The following is a 7,282-nucleotide window of genomic DNA, read 5'->3' as shown; positions in this document are numbered from 1 at the left end:
CTGCCCTTTCTTAATATTGAAAAATAAATAAATATTAAAACATGATTAAAATAGGTTAAAAATAATTCAATAAGTTTTTAATAAATAAAATAAATATTAGATAAATATATATATATATATATTTATGACTAAATAATAATAATAATAATAGTAATAATAATTAAGAGTAAACATATAAATAATAAAATTAAAACTATATATAAAACTTGTAAAAAAATTAAATAGAAATTGAAATAGTGACTAAATTAGAACTTAATAGAATTAAATACCTAATTCGTGATTAATTATTTAAAATTATAGGGATTAAACATGCTATTTTCCTTATTTATTAATTTGGTGACTAAAATAAAATTATAAAAAATTCGAATATCAGATTAAAATAAATTAAAAATATATACTCGAGATTAAAATATTATTTATTAAAACTAAAGGACTAAATACGTATTTATCCTAAATATATTATTTAATACTGGTAAGGACTAAAACATAATAAAATAAAATTCAAAAACTGAATTAAAATGTTCAGAAATTAATTTCAGTGACTAAAATGAATAATTACAAAACACGGATGGCTACTGAAAGGGTTTAGCCATACATGTAAATTACGCATATACCCCTTCCCAAAACGACGTCGTTCGGGAAGGGGTATATATACCCCTTCATAGCTGGCCCGAAGGGCCAGCAGCCTCATTATTCTCTTCTTCTTCTTCTCTCAAAAACGAGAGAAGAAGAAGCTCTCTCTTCCTTTTCTCTTAATTCCCTCACCGGAGGGAATTCCGGCGCCGATAGCCACCGCCAACCTCATCGTGGCCGGAAAATAAAACTTTATACCACAATGTAGATCGGATCGTCCTAATGACGATTCCGGTATTTGTTTACCTTAAAAAGCTCCCAATCGGAGCAAATCTATGAAAATACCTTCGGTTTTCGAAGGTTTGTTGTGGAGCGTGGAGGTGCGTGGTTACTCCGGTGGTGGTGTGGCTTTCCTCGGTAAGGTTTCTTTCGATTTTTATCTCGTTATTTTGGTGTTTGATGGTGGCTGGATTGCTTGCTGTTGGTGTTGTTGTCTCCCGTTTGCTGATTGTCCTCCTTCTTTCTCTTTGCAGGTGTGGTGGCTATAAAAGCCACCACCGAGGCTCTCGTCGGACCGGTCCTAGAGATGATTTCTAGTGAGTCACCGAACCTGTGGTGACTCACCGAAGAACGGGATGCGTGGACGGCTGGAATGACTCATCTGGGAGCTTCGATGGGCTTCGTGGCAGTGAGGTAGCAACGTGGGGCGGCTGACCGTCGGCAGTGGCTGATTGGAGCACTTGGCAGCAGGGGGATGAGGCAATGGTAGAGGCGGTGCCGCGTGGCAGCTGGGAGCTTCTGGAAGCAGCATCGGCTGGGGCTAGGGTTAGAAAACCCTAGCTGATATGTTACAAACCCTAAAGGGTTTGGGTCATCTCTGATCTGGCCTGTTTGTAATCGGGCCTTATTTTTGGGTTTGTAATATTTATTAAATAATATATATATATATATATATATATATATAAATAATAATAATAATATTTATAATAATAATAATAATAATAATTTAAGTAAAATAAAAATTAGTGTCTACAGCTGCCCCTCTTTGCTCATTCTTGTGTTAACAAGAATAGAGCAAAGACGAAAAAGACAATAATTTTTTCATTTAGCTTATTTTGAGTAATTTGGAAATGTTGAAAACATTATGCCCAAAGGTCTTATGAATGACCCTGAGGGTTTGAAAACATCAAAAAGCTCCCGAAGGCTTTTTGGAAACATCATGCACTGTAGGACTTACAGATGACCCTAAGGCTTTAAAAACATCAAAAAGCTCCCAAAGGCTTTTTGGAAACATCATGCACTGTAGGACTTACAGATGACCCTGAGGCTTTGAAAACATCAAAAAGCTCCCGAAGGCTTTTTGGAAACATCATGCACTGTAGGACTTACAGACGACCCTGAGGCTTTGAGAACATCAAAAAGCTCCCGAAGGCTTTTTGGAAACATCATGCACTGTAGGACTTACAGACGACCCTGAGGCTTTGAAAACATCAAAAAGCTCCCGAAGGCTTTTTGGAAACATCATGCACTGTAGGACTTACAGACGACCCTTAGGCTTTGAAAACATCAAAAAGCTCCCGAAGGCTTTTTGGAAACATCATGCACTGAAGGGCTTACAGATGACCCGAAGGTTTTGAAAACATCAAAAAGCTCTTGAAGGCTTTTTGGAAACATCATGCACTGAAGGGCTTACAGATGACCCGAAGGCTTTGAAAACATCAAAAAGCTCCCGAAGGCCTTGAAAACATCAAAAAGCTCCCGAAGGCTTTTTTGGAAACATCATGCACTGAAGGACTTACAGATGACCCGAAGGTTTTGAAAACATCAAAAAGCTCCCGAAGGCTTTTTGGAAACATCATGCACTGAAGGACTTACAGATGACCCGAAGGTTTTGAAAACATCAAAAAGCTCCTGAAGGCTTTTTGGAAACATCATGCACTGAAGGACTTACAGATGACCCGAAGGCTTTGAAAACATCAAAAAGCTCCTGAAGGCTTTTTGGAAACATCATGCACTGAAGGACTTACAGATGACCCGAAGGCTTTGAAAACATCAAAAAGCTCCTGAAGGCTTTTTGGAAACATCATGCACTGAAGGACTTACAGATGACCCGAAGGTTTTGAGAACATCAAAAAGCTCCCGAAGGCTTTTTGGAAACATCATACACTGTAGGACTTACAGACGACCCTGAGGCTTTGAAAACATCAAAAAGCTCCTGAAGGCTTTTTGGAAACATCATGCACTGAAGGACTTACAGATGACCCGAAGGCTTTGAAAACATCAAAAAGCTCCTGAAGGCTTTTTGGAAACATCATGCACTGAAGGACTTACAGATGACCCGAAGGTTTTGAAAACATCAAAAAGCTCCCGAAGGCTTTTTGGAAACATCATGCACTAAAGGGCTTACAGATGACCCGAAGGCTTTGAAAACATCAAAAAGCTCCCGAAGGCTTTTTGGAAACATCATGCACTGAAGGACTTACAGATGTAGAAAATAGTTTACTAAGTAAAAAAACTAAGGAAATCGTTTTCTTACTTTTCATCAATTTCATTTTTAGAAAAGATTGAATGAGAAACTATGGAAATCGTTTTCTCATTTTTTTTTTCAAAATAACATGTTGATTGGGTAACATGCCCCAATCTCAAGATAATGCTCATTTTTGTGGATTATGTCCATCTCTTCTTCAGATGTTTGCATGATTCTTGTATTTGTGGTTTTGAATACCTTCTTCGTGTAAGGTATTTTTTACCCTGAATCTTCTTGTTCTTCAGAAGATCTGTAAAACTTCATGTTTGAATGCACTCAGATGTATCAATGTAATGCAATGTCTATTGTGTAAATGATATTCTTATGAATGCATGAATGTTGATGCAATCTTCATTTGACTTCAAAGTGGTGAACTTGATCTTCCTTCAGTTCATCATTTATTGCCAGGGTTACCTCTGGATATCAGTATCGCAACTTATGCTATCAAGCTTGCATTCATGCAGAATCATCTGATCAACTTATATCTTTGTTGTCTTCTTTGCTTCTTGAAAGTCTCAGAAGAATTGTTTCATTTGTGGAACTCTTGTCGTAGTCAGAACTATGGCCTTGATGCCCCATTTTGTCTTGGATAAAACCAACTTTATTTGTTTGGACTTGTATAGAAATCCCATAAAGTTTTCATCTTTGAAAAGAGAATCTGTCATCTTTAAAAAGAGAATCTATCATCTTTGAAGAGTGTAGATGTAGATATGCCTGACTCAGCATGGATTAATTAGGAGAGTAGAGTCTGATCTGATTTGACTCTTGAAACATATCACAAGGAGGATTTATTCCAATTCCTTTCATGTCTTCACATCTAATTGGATCTCAAAGAAAACAACTCAAACCATATCATGTAAAGATGTTTAACAACAACCTATTGTTTGATCTTAGTTGGCTCCACTAGTTTCTTGTTGTCAAAATTTTCAGCTCTCCTTCTGTGGAAAGAAATCTTCATTATATCTCACTTTTAATCTTGAAGTTGAAGAAGACAGACTTCATCTTGGATCAATAAATGGAAACCATATGATCGCAACATTGGTTCAGCATCAGAATAACAGGTTCGTAAAACATTTGACAGTGCATTCATCTTTTCCTGTGGCTTCTGCTCAGATGTTCGTAAAACATTTGACAACACATTCATTTTTTTGTGGCTTCTGCTCAGATGTTCGTAAAACATTTGACAACACATTCATTTTTTTGTGGCTTCTGCTCAGATGTTCTCAATCATTGAAGCTCTTTGCCTAGTGTCCAAAGCTTTTGAATGATGTCACAAGACCATTTGAGAACAAAAACTCAGTGGGGATTCAAGTGTAATGTTGGTATGACCAAAAAGTTGGTCAAATTTACAAGATATGCTAGTGCTGAATTGAATAGGATATACAACAAATCTTTATATCATCTTTGGCAAAGGCAAATGTGATACTGATCATGCTTTCTTTCATAATGAGAATTATAGAAAATAGAAACACATCCGCTATAGGATCCATGTACAGAAAGATATCCGTGAAATTTTTACTGCCGGGGATGAAACACACATGATAAAATCCAATTGATGGAAAATCAGTTCATCTTGGCTGGCAATGATGACCCCAATAACAACAGGAAAGGGTAATATATGTAAGTCGAGCTTCTCTCTTCAATGTCATCAATTAAACAAAAACTGATGTGAAAAACAGCTTCATAACCTCAATAGTATGGTTGAAACTAACTGCCAGGAACCTCAAAGAAATATTTTCAATTATCACTGATACAGAGAATGCAAAATTCAAAGCTGAGATCTTGAGGAACTTAACCCTGGATCGAGTAGTCTCCTGGGGATCATTCTTATTCATGCAACTGTGATGTAGCTTAACAAAGACCGCGCTATCATGTGACACATGGTTAAGAAGATTGGGTATTTGAAACCATACTTGCTGAATAGATATTTGTTCAAATGCCCCACGTGGATCTGTCTGAATGAACCTTTAAAATGCCCCAACAATTGCTAATACAGATGTTAAAAGTGTGTTCAACATTACTTCTTGTTGAGATGGGCCTTCAAAAATACCCAAATATTCATACTGACGTGAGCCTTCAAAATGCCCCAATATTCTATTTCTGTTTGAAATGGGCTTTCAAGATGCCTCAATATTCTGTTTCTGATTCACTCTCAATGTCTGTTTGACTGAAATGTCATGATCCCCATGAGGTCCAATTTTGACAATGAACTATTGTAGGTACTTGTGGCTTTATTCGTGCCCCCAAATCTGTTTATCTTGAATACTCTCATTCTGGTGTTACTAAACAGTAGTATTGTCAAGTAACTGGAGGAAATCTCTTTATGTTGTCATAAACTTAAGAAGTACTCAATCATTCTAACAGAAGCGTCTGAGATATGTGTCTTCTGAATGAGGTGACCATTTTCTGTATCTGGAGGGATTTAGTCGGACAGAGCAATAAAAATAGCTTGGTAATCCGTTCCAGGCTGATACAGTGGCTTATCATCTTTCAGTGAAGGTCATCTCTGAAATGTACTTTTATGTGGGAGAGAAACCAATTTATGCAAATAGTAATCTGATGCAATGGCAAGACTACATATACAATGGTACAAGCTCATCAAAAATCCGCACCCATGCAACATGTTGATTCTGATAACAACTCATCTGATTATGAAGCGATCATTCAGGATGATTTCACAGATATTGATAGTTTTTCTGATATCGAGGAAATCATGAATTCTGATTCTGATGAGGAGAGTAACTGTTATGCTTGACAAAAATGGGATTCTCAGAGGCTGAGTTTTCAATAACCATGGAGAGATGTGGTTCAGATTCATCAATTGCAGAATTGACAGATTTTATATGTGCTGATCAAATGGCTAAGGTTACTGATGCACTTCTTATGGTAGAAGATAGGAAGCCATTATGCAATGATCCCAATTACAAGCAAAGGCGAAACTTGGGCCATGATTTGTGGAAAAGGAAGAAGCAGAAGAAGCTTGAAAAGAAGCTTCTTAATGAAGATGATCATGCAGTTCACCTTTCAATTCCAATGATTGGTTCTGGGGTTCATACCAAACCAGATCAGATAACTTAAAGAACACTTCCAGAAGATGCTATTGGGTCTCCTTATTTCTACTATGAGCAAATTCATCTTTCAAATCCAATGATTGGTTTTGGGGTTCATATCGAACTAGATCAGATAACTCAAAGAACACTTCCAGAAGATGCTATTGAGTCTTCTTATTTCTACTATAAGCACATGACACTTGCTCCAGTTAATGTTTGGACTGGAATATCACAATACTTATTCGATGTAGAGCCAGAATTTGTAGATTCGAAGCATTTTCATGTTGTTGTACTGAAAAGGGGCTATGTTCATAATCTGCCAATTGAGAACAGATTTTCTCTTATTCTGCTTCCTCCATGTGCTGATGTTTTTCCATTGACAAAGAAATGATGGCCTTCCTAGGATCCAAGAACAAAGTTGAACTGTTTATAAACATGTACAGGAAGTGCCAAATTGACAGAAAGGATCTGTAATGCTCTTGAAGCTTATGATAATGAGCCACCTTCGAGTGTCCAGAAGTATGTTCTTGATGAGTACTGAAAATGGAATCTGGTATGGGTTGGAAGGAATAAAGTTACTCCACTTGAACCTGATGAGGTGGAAATGCTTCTAGGTTTCCCTAAAAACCATACATGAGGATCTGCTAGAGACAAGTTCCCCAATGATATCAATGTCCTGTCTCTTTTCTCTGGAATCAGTGATGCAGAGATTGCTTTCTACTGTCTTGGCATACCTTTGAAAACAGATGTGCAAGAACTGAATGATGATCAGTTGGAGCAATTGATGAATAGATTTGGAGGATTCAACCTTGTTGTCGATGGCATCCAATGTAACAACCTTACTGGAAGAAATAAACGCCATCAGGATGAAATAGAAGATTTTTGTTGGTGCATTTTCTTGCAATGACTGCTACGACAATTGTCTCTTCAGCTGCTCCAATATATCCCACTCTTTTCGAATCATGGAAAGGTTTGGGTGATAGTAAAACTGGTTATCTCATCTTTTGTAATCATGTAACCAATGTTACCCAATATGAAAGGCATACAAATGTAGAATCTGTTTCAATGTCTTATTCTGTGCCATAAGTTCTCAATCAAATTCAGCAATCTTCTGAAGGGCATAATGAATATC

This window comes from Hibiscus syriacus, unplaced genomic scaffold (assembly GCF_006381635.1).
Source record: "Hibiscus syriacus cultivar Baekdansim isolate YM2019G1 unplaced genomic scaffold, ASM638163v2 tig00111372_pilon, whole genome shotgun sequence".
In the NCBI taxonomy this organism is placed as follows: domain Eukaryota; kingdom Viridiplantae; phylum Streptophyta; class Magnoliopsida; order Malvales; family Malvaceae; genus Hibiscus; species Hibiscus syriacus.
The sequence above is the reverse complement of the archived record's forward strand: the minus strand, read 5'-3'. Positions refer to the sequence as shown.